Source organism: Panthera uncia, chromosome F2 (assembly GCF_023721935.1).
Source record: "Panthera uncia isolate 11264 chromosome F2, Puncia_PCG_1.0, whole genome shotgun sequence".
Lineage (NCBI taxonomy): Eukaryota > Metazoa > Chordata > Mammalia > Carnivora > Felidae > Panthera > Panthera uncia.
In genome coordinates, this window is record NC_064812.1 from 3,662,772 (window position 1) to 3,676,802 (window position 14,031).

The 14,031-nt window shown below is 57.1% G+C and overlaps 1 protein-coding gene across 2 annotated transcripts in view; it reads left to right on the top strand.

Moving 5' to 3' along the window:
* The window catches only part of TRAPPC9 (trafficking protein particle complex subunit 9), a 566,939-nt gene that overhangs the window by 378,216 nt on the left and 174,692 nt on the right, over positions 1-14,031 (top strand). The gene's annotated exons all lie outside the window — the stretch shown is intronic.

Here is a 14,031-nt window from a genome sequence, read left to right on the forward strand (position 1 = left end):
ATTTAGGGAAATAAAATGTTTAAAAAAAAACTGACATGAACACAGTCGGTGGGGGAATTATAATTTCCAGCCACACCACTCCACGTTCATCAGAGCGCTTAAACACACGGACGGTGCTGGATGCTGGCGAGGATGTGAAGCAGCCGGAACTCACCCGCCTCGGTGGGGGGATGAGCTGGTGCGACCACTTTCAGGAGGGTTTGCGGTTTCTTAGAAAACTAAACGTACACCTACCCTGTGCCCAGCAGTTCCAAAGCCAGTAATTTATTCAAGAAAAATGTAAATGTTTATTCACAAAAAGACTTACACAAGAATGTTCGTAGCCAAGAGATAGAGCCCAGATGTCCATTACAGGAAAGTGGATAAGCAAAGGGTGGCATTTCTCCTGCAAGTGGGGGAACGCTCAGCAACCAGACCTGACACATTCCCAATACGCAGCCAGCAGGGTGAATCCCAGGAGCACAGCACTGAGGGAGGGGGGTCTCCCCGAGGAAGGCAGGCGCCGTGGGATTCCATTCGCCCGAAATCCCAGAGCGAGCAAACTGGTGCACTGTGGAAAAAGCCGCACGTCGGTTGCCTCTGCAGAGGCTGGGCTGGGGGTCGAGCAGGAAGGGGCACAGGTGTTTTCTGGGGGGTCTTGTTGCACAACTTGATTTTTGGGTGTGGGCCACACACGGGTTCGCATTTGTTAAAATTCAGCACCTGTGCACTTAAGACTGGCGCGTTCCGTTGTAAGTCAACTTCACCTCGCAAGAAAAACCGTGCACATGTTGGGCTCTAGCTGCAGATCGGCTGTGGAGGGCTGTGGAGGGCCGCCCGCCGTCAGCAGCATCTCCGGAAGGTCTGAGAAGGACTGATGATGGGCAAAGGGGCTGGTCGTGGAGAGAGGAGCTGGAAAGCACATGGGGTGAACTGTCGACGGTGGGCTCTTCCAAGGGCCTTATGGGATGTTCGCGGGAGATTTCTTTCAGCGTTACGGTTGACATTTTTCATAAGCAAATGCTGGAAAAAATTGAGTGCCGGAGTAGCTCAGCCCTCCTCCCTGGACTGCCATCTTCATTCCTCCGTCCCTCCTCGGTGGGAAATTGCTGTCTTGGAGGCGGTGGAATCATTCATACCATGTTTTGCTACTTTTATTGTATTTATATCTACAACCAAACATTACTTCCAGAGTTTTTTATGACAAGCGGTTCTATATCACATATGTCTTTTTAAAAATGCATCTTTTTATAACTTTAAATCAGCATTCCGCTTCGGAGCTAAGTATAAATCTGCTTCTCTCCTTTCAACTGGTATTTATATTTCATTGCACGAATACGCCACTTTGTCTGTGTCCACGCTAATCCACTCTGAGGCTGCTCCAAAGTATTGCTGTTTTGTGTGATGATTGCTGATGACGCACACGGATGCAGGGTCAGGCTCTGGGGTCCCCGTTGCGGGACAGTTTAGGCTGATAGTTGGAGGCCTGAGGTCCAGTGACTTGGGGCCTTCGTGGCCTGCCTTTGAGAGGAGCCCGGAACACTCCCCCTGGAGGTGTCTGTCCGGTCCCCTGCAGAGGACTTGCCGTGTGGGGATGGCTGTGCGGGGGCTCACGTGCTGCACCTGCACACAGGTCGCGGCTGAGTGCGCCTGGCGCCTGGTGCAGGACCGGCTGCTTTGTAGGGCGCCGGCGCATCCTGGGGTCGACACCCCCGGCAGCTGCCCGGGCCCAGTGTTGTGCTCCAGATTGTGGAGGACGCTGTCTGCTCTCTGCTCTCTGCCTTGTCTTTGTCTGGATGTTTGGATGCGGTCTGAGGCCCCAGGGGACGTAAATCTGGCCGTCTTCTGACACTGACGTGAAACCTGTTGTTAAAAATTAGAAACTGTTAAGCCCGTTCTCTCCTGGATCGTTCTCACGGATGGAAGGCTGAATGATGTTAGCAGTCCCATTCGCAGATAATCACAAATTAGTCTTGTGCTTCAGGCTTGCTCGTTATCGAGCCTTGTGCTTAAATTCTCATTTCTCAATGCTCCTAGCTCACACGTTCTCTATTCATTCATAAAATATTCACCCAATAAGCATTGGTGCTTCGAGAACCTGCTCTGTGGTACCTGCCTCGGGCTCCGGGAGTGCCGGCATAAACAGGGGCCCCTCCCAGCGGGAGCAGGTGCGAGGTGCAGGCGATGAGCGTCCCCTGCAGCCAGCCAGGCACCTCTACCTTCCCTGCCCAACGGGGCATCTTGCTGGCCCGGGTGCGAGTGGCGAGCCGCTGGTCTGGGAGCTCCTGTTTGCCTCTGGTCCCACCGTCCCCACTAACCAGTGTTGAGTGCCAGGGAGCTCGGTGTTTCTGGGCCGCAGGGAGGTGCTTCCTTTCTGCTTTCCGAGCCTCCCTGGCCTTCCCCGGACCGCATCAGACACACCCTCTACCCCTGCGGCGGGCATCGCAGTTCTTGGGTTCTCACAGAGCAGTTCTGGTGGAGGGAGCAGGTACGGTGGAGCCTCGCAGCACCTGGCCGACCTTGGCTGGGACGCCGTCCCTGTGTATCCAGGCTGTGTCCTCAGGGTCCCGTCTCTTCCCGGAGTCCTGAGCTCAGCCAGTGTCCTGCCTCTTCCCTCCCCCCATGAGGAACCATCCCCACCGTACCTCATGCTTTGCCCAGGGCGGAAGAAGGAGGCTTCTCTGCGGTCAAGCTCCCACGTGGGGTTGGGCTCTGCCCGCAGGTGAGGGCGCAGTGGTTCTCGGACTCCACGTTAATCCCTCTGCCCGTAGGTGATGTTCCCACCGCCACCCCGGAGGTGGGCGGACGGACAGCGCATTGCGCTAGAGGTGGCACAGCCTAGTCTTAAATGGCCAGGGCGCCGGGTTCGTGTGGCATTGTTACCGCCCTGCCCGGAGCCCGGGCATCCCTGGGTCAACAGGCATTTGACTTTCTCTTAAGGGTGGCCTGTCCTCCAGGAGGGGGACCCCTCCACCGGATTGAGGTGCTCGCCTCTGCTCCCCGCCAGTAGAAGAGGTGACCTCATTCTACCCAGTACCGGAAGCGTATGTCCTCAGGAGCACGAAGGAGCAACGTGCTTCCAGGTGGAAGAAACCATGGAAGGCACAGTTACTGGGCCTGTGTGTTGGGAGTTAGGCACTCGTGTCCTCAAGGTCACTCGACGGAGGCGTTGTCTCATTTTATAGATAAGTGAAGAGTCCAGTGTTGACAATCACTCGGTGGGCCTCTCATTTATCTGGCTCACGGCTGTCCTTGCAGTGGTGACCGAAGGTTGAGAGAGGTTCTGTTCCTCTCCCCTTGTGCTCTGTGTGTGACCAGCCCTGTGAGGTCCCCTATCAAGTGTAAAGGCCGGCAGAAGGCCGGGAAGATGGAGAAGCTGCTCGGATTTTGGCTTCCAAGGTGTTCATGAATTCATTTCACAGATACTCCCAGAGTGTTGGGCTGGTGGCGGGCCTGGCCAGCAGGTGAGACGGTGAGAGAAGGTGGCACCGCCCCGCCCTGTTTTGGTGTGGAATCGAGGCATACCATCAGGCAGTCGGCATGCACAGTGAGGGGAGGTGAAAGCATGCAGTCAGAAACCTGGCCCAGACAGGATGAGGGGCGGCTGGGAAGGCTTCCTGGAGGAAGGGGTGCCGATGTGGAGCAGAACAGCGGAGTAGGAGTGAGCTCGGGCTGCCGTACAAGTGCAGGCACGGCGTGCTCTCAGGAATACTGTGAGAGAGCTCTTGATGGATGAAACGCTCGTGTGCTTAGCTTAGAAACACCACTCTTGTGACCATGTGTCTTAGACATATCTTCCCCATCTTTCAGCTTAAAATAGAGCATTTCAGCAAATGGATGTAGAAAGAGCCACCTCCCTTTCCTGAACTCTCCTTTGGAGGGTCCTCTGGAAATCAGTGACTCCTCGCTCACCTTATGAGTGTCTGGGGCGTGGCCGGTGCTTCAGTCCTGTAATCAGGGACCGCGAGTTAAGTTCACTTTTGCCAAACGTGAATCGTGACGCTTGGCCCGTAGGGATTGCATTTCCTGGGGCTCCCCGCCATCAGTGGTCGCCTTCACAACCTTGTCCCCTGCCTTAGCTGGGTGCCCGCAGCAACGCCATATTTAGCCGAGGGCTGTGTACCGCAGACACCCCTTTTGTCAGGCCGTGGCGTCTCCATACCTCACAGTAGCTCCGGTGAGAGCGCTACGCACGTTTGCTTCTGCACAAGAGAGGCCACGCCTGGCCAAGGCGGGCGGAAGTCAGGTGCCCCCGGAGCCAAGCCCGCCTGTTGGCCACGGTGCCTGTCTGCGGGGGCCGTCTGCATTTTCCGGGGCCGTGTCCCCCGGAGTTGGGCGTCCCTCCTGTCTGATGGCAGATGACAACTAGAAACAGTAGAGAGCTTTCACCGTGAAACAGCATAAACTTTCTTAAGAAAATACGATGCTGCCAGCAGCAAATTTACTGGAGAATTGAGATGGTAATCAATGTGTTTTTTTGCTTAATTGTCAAACCATTAAAATTAAATTTCGTGACCACCCTCACTTATGTACGCATCTCTTTAAAACTCTGGTAATAGGATGTTCCGTGCCTCAGGCTGTCCCACGCTGTCCCCTGCCCCACGCGGAGGCCCCGCCTGTGTAGCAGCATGTCCAGATGGGGCCTCCCTGGGAGGACCCATTGCTGGCTGGCGGTGAGCGGTCTGCCCTGTCGCAGGCACGCTAGAGTGGCCTTCCTGCCACAGGGCAGGAGGGGCTCCCAGAGCACGCTGCGCCCCGGTGCTCCGAAGCCTCGCCTGGACACTGTTCCGGTGGCAGAGACGGCCAGGTGGCCCCCCCCCCCCCGAACCCCACATCTCCTGCTAATCTGTGAGCGGGCTCCAGCTGCGGCCCAGGGCTGCGTCCGCACTGCGGGCCGTCTCTGGTTCAGCTCTTGTCCTGCCTCTTGAGGGGTCTCAGACAAGCCTCTTCCTCCCCTGGGTTTTCATTCTTCCTTGGTCACAGGAGAGAAGACGTTGGCCACGGGAATGAATGAGTGGACGTAGGGGGACAGCAAGTGCTGCTGTGCCAGCGCCTACGTGAGTCAGTCACACCGCTGCTCGCCTTCCGGGGTCTCCTCCCACCTTGCCGTCCCCCTCACTGTCACCGTCCCTTCTTAGCAGACGACAAGTCCAGCTCAGAGAGGTGACCAGCAAGGGCCCCTTCCTCCCCAGTTCTTGCGGTTGTGATCTCATGAAAGTCTTCACAGGTGCTTAGAGGCAGGGAAGGTGCTGGCAGAGTGAGGCCCCCCAGCACACGCATCCCCCCATCCCCAGACACCCACACCACCCTCGGGAGCACATGCGTCCCCTCATCCCCAGAGAGCCACAGCACCCCCCAGGGGCACATGGGTCCCCCCCCCATCCCCAGGCACCTACACCCCACCCTGGGCACCTGCGCCCCCCCACCCCCAACACCCACACTCTCCCACCGTGCACGTGTCCCTCCCACCCCCAGACACCCATACCCCCCATCCCCCCGGAGCACTTGCATTCCCCCCATCCCCAGGCACCCACATCCCCCACCCTGGGCACCTGTAGCCACTGAGCGCCTGCCCCTGGAAGCGGGTGACCGTGAGCTCTGCGTGGTCCTACCTGCTGTCGTGTAGCAGGTTCCTGTGTACCCCAGCCTAGAACAGCCCAAGCCCAAACACTGGGTCCACCGCTCAACTGCCTGTAACCTTATTTTTCCTCTTCACTTTCTTCAGATGCTCTGAGGACCTTTGTGAGTCCCGCAGGGCATACCTCGTTGTGTGGGCCCGAGCTCGTGCTGGGGGCTCCTCACTCATGTTTGTAACTGCTGCTTGCCTCCTGGCCAGGGCAGCATACCCTGCCCCTTGCGGTGGACGAGCCTGTGCCCTTGACCTGGGCGGTCTCTCCTGACACATTCTGAGTGGAGGGCTTTGGGGACTTGCTTGAAAACTGGAAAGAATCTGGGAGAGTCCATTAGAAACAGCTTCAGAAAGCATCTTGATGTGTTCTTGTCTTTCAGCTGACTTATGGGGAAACTGAGGCTCAAGTCTATCCAGCAGGCCCTGGGTAGAGTGATGTTAGAACCCAGGGTGTTAAATTCTCCGTCCAGGGAGGCTCCCACCACCCGGCTCTGCCTCAGGTTGCTCAGGAGGAGCCCCTGACGGTTAATGGGCAGCGAGGAGATATGCTGGAGTCCAGCCTGGAGCAGGTGGGCTACAGAGTTGGCACCTTGGAAGCCTTCTGCTGACTCAGGTGATGGGCGAGGTGCTTTTGGTGAGAGAAGCGAAAGATGACTGGTTGGTTCCGTACGCCACGCGGCTTTCTCTTCCTGAAAAGTCTCAGATGCGGGGCCTCCGCTGGGCTTTGTGCCGCGTTGTTCCTGACGGGGGTCTTCCCTCCGGTGCGGGACGCGGCCCCTCCTCCCGCGCGGCCCGCCCGTGGCTGCGGGGGGGTCTCGTGCGCCAAGGCTGAGCGGCCACTGGCCTGGGGCCGCCCCGAGCCCGCGTCCAGGCTTAGCCGCTGGCTCCCTCCGCTGTCTTGGGCAAGTGGTGTGGCCCTTGGTGAATTCTGAGTGCTTTTCTTTCTTTGTTCCTTTATTTTACTTTTATTTAGATTCCAGGTAGTTACCTGCAGCACAATACTAGTTCCAGGTGCACCACGTAGCCATCCATGTAGTGATTCTGTGTTAACACTCGGGGCCCATCACAGCAAGTACCCGGCTCTATGCCCACTGCCGTCCTTACCTGCCCCCCTCGCTCCGCCGCAACCTCCCCCTGGTCACCATCCGTTTGTCCTCTAGAGGTAAGGATCTATTTCTCGGTTTGCCTCCCAGAGTCTCTTTTTTTCCCCTTGCTCCTTTGTTCTGTTCCCCACATGAGTGAAATCATAGGGGATTTGTCCTCGACTTGTTTTACTTAGCATAATATTCTCTGGCTCCATCCACATCATCGCAAATGGCTAGATTTCATTCTTGATGGCTGGGAAACATTCTAGCGCGCGCGCGCGCGCGTGTGTGTGTGTGTACACACACATCACATCTCCTTCATCCATTCACCAGTCGACGGGCATTTGGGCTCCTTCCATAATTTGACTATTGCCGAGAGCGCCACAATGCACATCAGGGTGTGTGTACCTCTCTGAATCAGTATTTTTGTATCCTTTGGGTAAATACCTAATAGTGCAATTGTTGGGTTGTAAGGTGGTAGTTTGTTTTCTCTTGAAACTTTTTGAGGAACCTCCAGCCTGTTGTCCAGAGTGGCTGTGCCGGTTCGCATTCCCATCTGCCGTGCACAGGGCTCCCCTTTCTCTGCATCATAGCGAGCATCTGTTGTGTCCCGTGTCGTTAATTCTAGCCGTTCTGACGTGTGTCAGGTGGTATCTCATTGTACTTCTGATTTGTGTTTCCCTAATGATGAGTGATGTTGAGCATCTTTTCATGTGTCCGTTGACCATTTGTATGTTGTCTTTGGAAATGCGTCTATTCACGTCTTCTCATTTTTTAATCGGATTATTTGTTTCTCGGGTGTTGAGTTTTAGAAGTTTTTTATATATTTTGGACACTAACCCTTTATCGGATATGCCATTCGCAAATGTCTCCTCCCATTCTGCAGGCTGCCTTTTAGTTTTGTGGGTTGTTTCCTTTGCTGTGCAGAAGCTTTGTATTTTGATGAGGTCCCGGTGGTTTATTTTTGCTTTCATTTTCCCTCACCTCTGGAGACATATATAGAAAACCGTTGCTTTGGCCAATGTCAAAGAAATTGCTGCCTGTGTTCCCTTCGAGGATTTTTATGGTCTGAGGTCCCAGCGCTTTTCTTTAAAATGGGAACAGTAATGCCTGTCAGAGGTGGTTACAAACGCCAGCGTTAAGCCGTGTTGAGTACACGGCATCACCCGAGACCCACAGTGGGCGCTCCACAGGTGGCACGTGGTTATTTTTCAGTACTCCCGTGTCACGCCTTGAAAACGGTTCCCGCCAGTCCAGCCGCCATGGCTGGTGGGTGAAGGGCATGCATTTGAGGTCTTGTGTTTCCTTTTTGGGGAGATGACTGTGCCAGAGTGTTGCTTAGGTGACTAGTTGTTATTTGGAACCTCATTTCCCTGGCTTCTCGATGGTGTCTGATGTTGAGGCAGAGAAAGTTCTCGTCATCAGGAGTCAGAAGCCACAGAGAGGATTTGATGTAAGGGATTGTTACCGAGGCGTGAGGTTGGTAACTAGGTAACTGTGAGCGTAGAACGGACCAGTGAGGCATCCGGTGTCGCCGCTGCAGGGAGCTTCACCGTCCCTGGTACTGGTGGCCAAGGCAGGGGACTGGGATTATTAGTTAGAAGCCGGCCACTGCGGGCGTGGGGCCGACACACGGCACTCTGAGGATGCCTGGAGTCTGGGGTCTCAGAGGGAGGTGCCACGTTTCGGGACTGTACCTGTTAGAACGAAGGGCAGAAGGACAACCCTCAGGAGGCCACAGGAAGACCTAGAGGGAGCACGTGCCTCCTTCCCCTATGTCCTGCTTCCTCCTTCCACACCCTGGGTGGCTGGGAGAGCAGAGATGTGGCTTGCAGAGGGGGAACCTGCAGGATGTAGTGTCACGCCCTGCTTTGCACCCCCTGGTCTCCCTGCTAGAAACGTCCTGCTCTTCTGCATGCCCACGGGGTCTCGGTGGGCTCTCTTATTCTCACTCCTGCTAGACTAGAAGGCCCTGAGCTTTGCTGTGTACTGTAATGACAGGGACCTTTCTAATAAAGTGATGCCTGTCTTCCCCCCCCCCCCCCCAAATCCCGTGTCCTGACCTGATTGGTTGGGTGCTGCTAGGACATCAGGATTTGTGACTCTCCCCTGTGGCAAGTGCCGGAACCGCCGAGGCCACGTGGGGAATTGTTTGAGAGCCGTGTTTGTGTCGTGGTTGTTGTCGGATGTCTCCCCTCCTTGGGCCAGCGTCCAGCACGTAGTAGGTGCTCAGGTGCTGTTTGGTGGTGAGTGGGGTAACAGTGGGCTGGCTGCAGTGTCATTCACAGTGTCCTCTCCTCTCGGGGATCTGAGGTCTTCATTCTCTCTGTTGCTCCAGGGATCCGGCCTCAGATGCTGAGGTCAGTGCTTCAGGGACCAGCGTTGCTTTGAGTTGGTTGAGTCATAACTGGGGCCATGGCATGTGACGGCATAGTCGGTACCTTGTGTAAGTTGTCCCTGGCCCGGGGGGGTCTGAAATTCCACCCACACTTTGGTCTGGAATGCTGTCAGGGCCAGTGTTAGCACAAGGGAGAGAGTGCCTTCCTCTAATTGGCCTGCACAGGGGGAGTGGCGTTTGCAGCGTGCCCACCCGAAGGGGGGACACGCTTTTCTAATGTACCGAAGGGCATCCTGGGTGTGTCCTCCTAAGGTGTGATTCTTCTCCTTACCTCAGTCTTGTGTACCTATTCCTGTGGGGGAAACTGGCAAGAAGATACCACATTTTATCCCCTATAGGATAAAGTGGTCCTCTAAGTTTGGGGCTCACCCTCGCATCAGAGCTGTGCCGTGGATAATCTACAAGTGGTTAGAGACCACGTCCCTTTAACATACTTCAGTAAGGTCTCTGTCGAGGATTTGGTGGAGGGTTGTGGGTGTGGGGGTTGGGTGGCGGTGGGATGTGTAGGCACCAGTCCATAAATCTATAATGGACACCTTTGGCCTTCATTCCTGTTTCTATTTGTTCCAGACTCGCTGTTGTCAGAAGAGCTGAGGGCGAGACTTGGCTGTGTCGCACAGAGCACTGTGCAGACTGACCACCCACCCTGGCGTCGGGCTCGGGGCAGGGGATGTGAGTGCCGGGGCCCATCCCCTGGCCAGCTGGGGGTGGGGTGGGGTGGGGTGGCTGTGGACAGTGTCTCCATGAAGATCTTCCCAGGAGCCTGGGGCCAAGAAGGAGCCGGCCAGACCAGGGCAGATGGGAGAGGGGGCTGCTAGGCCAGGAGAACACGCTGGGTCCAGCAGGCGGGAGGGGACTGTTCCGGGTTGGGGCTGTGCGGGCAGAGAGGAGAGGCCAGGGGGAAGCCAGAGAGGCAGCAGGGCCTGTGAGCCACAGCCCGGTCTTGTTCTGGAGGGGAAGGGACGGTCACAAGAGCGTTTTAGGTGGGACAGTGTCAGACTGGCCTCTAGGGAGTGTCTGGAAGGGGGTGACAGCTGGAGAGAGCCCGGGTCCTGGTCTGGGTAGTGGGTGCGACCGGGGTGCCTTCTGTGCTGCGAGGAGAGGCTGGGCCCTAGACCCCTCGGGAGGGAGGGAGAGTTGGCAGGGCTTGGGGGTGGGTGTGAGAAGGAAGGAAGTATCTAGTTTGGACAGCTGGGTGGATGGTATTGCTGTTCACTCCCCCAGGGAGTGCAGGGTCGGAGCGGGCTGGGGGAGGGCTCGGTGGGCTGCACAGGCTGTGGCCACAGGCTGGCTTCCTGCCAGGCAGAAATGCCGCTCTGACCTTGGGCAAGGAGAACCAGACGGGGGGCCAAAGGTCCGTCTTTCCCACTGCCAAGTCCTCGGTCTCTGACCTGGGGCTTGCCGCTCGGGCCTTGTGAAGCCTCCAGCCCCGCAGACCGGGACCTCTTCAGGTCCCGTGAGAGAACAGAAGCCAGGGCTGAGGTACCCTGCGGGGCCCTTGGAAAATTTGGCCACTGTTACTCTGTTCCCTCCTGGGAGAAAGGGAACAGGTCTTCCTGGGAGAGTGGGAGGGCCGAGCGATCCCTTGTTTCCCGGGAAGGGCATTCTGGAGCCGCACAGGGGACCTCAGGCTGCTGGGACCTGGCTGTCCCGGCCCTGCTGGGGCTTGCTCACCGTGAAAGCTCAGAGAGCGGGGGCGTAGACCCTCTGCGGGGCTCTGGGCGTCTGCTGTTTCTGTTGGGGCCTGGCTGGCGCTGTGTTTCCTCAGGTTGGACCTCACACAGCTTTGCAGCCCAGGAATGCAACGCAAACCCCACTCCGGGCTGGAGGAGAAGTGGAAGGGGCTGTAGGAGGTTTACCCGGGCCTGCCTGCTGGGCATGGGGTGTACCCGGCAGGCTGGTCCCCCAGGCGGGCACGTCCTGGATCGGCAGCCCCGAAACCAGTCCAGCGACTTTGCTCTTGGGCGGGGGGATCTTGTCAAAGGCATGCTGTGCGTGTGTGCGTGTGACTTAGCACGTGACTTCCGGCCCAGGAGAATGGCCGTGTCCTTCCGCGGACTGTGGCTTACACAACGTTTTTCACATCGTGAGGGAGGTACTGCAGTTGAAAACCGGCTGGGAGCTTGGATGACAAGGCCCAGTGCTCGCCTGCGGGAGCGCTTGGCGGCAAAACCCGGGTGAGATGGGGTGGACGAAATGGAGCCTTTAATTTGTGTCAGTTCAGAAAGTCTCTGCGAACTTACATCAAGTCCGAAGACCTGTTAGCCGCTGGCCCCTGCCCAAGATGGACAGGGAAGCCAGCATGGTCTCCAGGGCGTGAACCGTAATGCCTGCCGCCCTTGGCAGAGGGAACGTTCCAGGGCTTTCCGCACTGACCATTTGCTGACACGCTCTCCCCTATGTGGTCACGTTGGAGAGCCGCGCCTGTTAGCAGACTTCCAGTCCTCTCAGGTCGCCTCTGTCACCCTTTTGTCAGATGATCCCCACTTGCCAGCCAAGGAAACTGAGGCTCGGTGAGATCACGTGACTCACCCCATGTGACGCAGCAGGTATGCGTCCAAGCCAGGGTCTGAGCCGGGCTTGCGTACGTGATGCCTGGAACTCCTCCCGCCTGTTCGTTTTGACCGAGTCGGGAGCCGCGCCGTGTGCCCGGCACGGGGACGCAGGCAGCACAGAGCCTCCTGCTGGGTTGGGGGGAAGGCTGGCAACCGGGCAGTCAGTGCATCACAGGAGCGGCTGCGAGACAGGCAGGAGGGACACCGTGTTGGGTGTCATTCCTGGAGCCTGGGTGTGGAGTGTCCATGTGGGAACAGGCCTCTCCCCATTCGTGGCCGTCTTGCCAGCTGCCTTCCGGAATCTCCCAGGGATGCCTGTAGGACATACGTGTTATACACGCACGATGTATGATCTGTGAGGGACCTGAGTTTACCCGTACCTGCACACGCATGAAACCATGAACGTTATTCTTCATGCCTGTGAGTTACTGTCACAGCTCGTGGCCTTTGTCTGAAGCGTGCTTGTGGCTGATAACCTCCCCACTTTGGAAACGGTGGGAAGGCGGGAGCTCTGGGGCCTGGAGACCTGGGTCACAGTCGTCCTGCCTTTTGCACATTGTATGATCCTGGCTGGAGAGCTCGCCCTTGCCTCCGTGCTGCCATCTACAAAGCAGGGACGGTGACCACGCCCACCGGGCAAGGTGGGTCTGAGCAGTGCACCACCAGCAATCCGGTCCCAGCATAGAGCCTGGGCAGGATTTGGGGACCTCTCCGTAAATGGGAGTCTACTTCTTTTCTCTTGAGACCCTCAGAGTGCCGTCTGTCTCAGCAGCACGGAGGAGAAGAGGCAAAGGCCCCGTAGGACGAGACCGAGGGAGTGGGCAGTGGCTACTTTGCTCAACGTGTGACTCAGTTGGCGGACGGCGTGCCCGAGGCCTGCTTTGCCTGTGGCCGCGTCCTCCCATCTGACCTCAGGGTCGTCGTGGACACTCCTGAGACTCCACACTGGGGACACAGTGGGCTTCTCATGCCGGGAAAGAGCCTAAGACTCCTGAGAGGGGGCCAGGGGACACCTAGATAACAAGCTGGCCCTGAGAGGTGGGGAGGTCGCAAGGCCCCAGGGCGAAGGCTGCGGGTTTCTTAGGAGAAACAGAGCACCTGCCCACGTCCCTGTACCGCCCTCACCTGCAGGGAGACCGGCTTTGTACTGGAAAAGAGTCTCACCTCTTACTGTTGCTTATTCCGTGGGTTTGGGCAAATGACGTGCATCCGCCATGATGAAATCCTCTGCACTCTGCCTGTTCCTCCTTCCGTGCTCCCAGCCCTCATAAACACTAATCCTTTCGCTGCCTCCTTAGTTTTGCCTTTTCCAGAACGTCCTGTAGTTGGAATCGTTCAGATCGGCCCCTTTGAGTCAGCGATGCGTGTTTAGGGTTCCCTCATGGCGCGGTAGTTCATTTCCGTGAGGCGCTGAGTGATAACCCGTTGTCTGGATGGACCACAGCTTACCCGTGCACCTCCTGAAAGACATCTTGGTTGTGTCCAAGTTCAGGCAATTGTGAATAAAGCTGCTGTAAACATCCACGTGCGGGTTTTTGTGTGGGCAGAGGTTTCCAGCTCCTTTATGTAAATAGCAAGGTGTGTGGTGTCTAGATCACATGGTCGAAGTATGTTCAGTTTTATAAGAATCACTGTACATTTTTAAAAGCCGGAAACAATGTGTGCGTTCTTGCCCTTCTCTTCTCCTCATACTGTTCCAGTTAAGGAAACGAAAAAGGGGGACGTCGCGTTGGAGCGTCACAACGTAGAGCGTCACGGGGGCTGGGGCCTGGATGGCGCCAGTGGTCCTTTCTTGGGGACGCCGTGTACCGCCCAATCCAACCACCTCTTTGTCCTTTAAGACTGTGTCCACGCGCCCTCCGCCTCTCACGTGATGCCAGTGTCTCTTCCATGTCCCTGCCCCGGGAGCCACCTTGGGCAGGGCTCACGTGTTTGTCACATCTCTGTGTTGGCGCCCAGCCCGTTGGGAACAGAATGACATCCCCATGTGCCTCCCGGCAGTGGAGGCTCAGGTCCCGTGCAGTTGCACAAGGCCCGGAATTGTCGTGACTTAGCACGACGAACGATGGCTTCCTGCTCAGGCCTCCTGTGTGCACGACAGGCAGGCTGCAGCTCGGCTCGTGGGGCTGTCATTCAGGATCCACATTCTGTCTAAGACGCGCTGGTTTTGTGGCAGAGGGAGAAGGGAAGGGGGCAGGCCACATGACAGCTCGGGAGCATGCTGCTTACATGTGGCCTGTCATTTCCACGTGTTCTGTGTCCAGCAGGTCACAGCCAGCCTGAAGTCAGGAGGCGGGGGTGGACGGCCCCGTAGGGAGGGACACTGGGAGGCGGGGGCGGATGGCCCTGTAGGGAAGGGCACGGGACGTGGGGGTGGACGGCCCC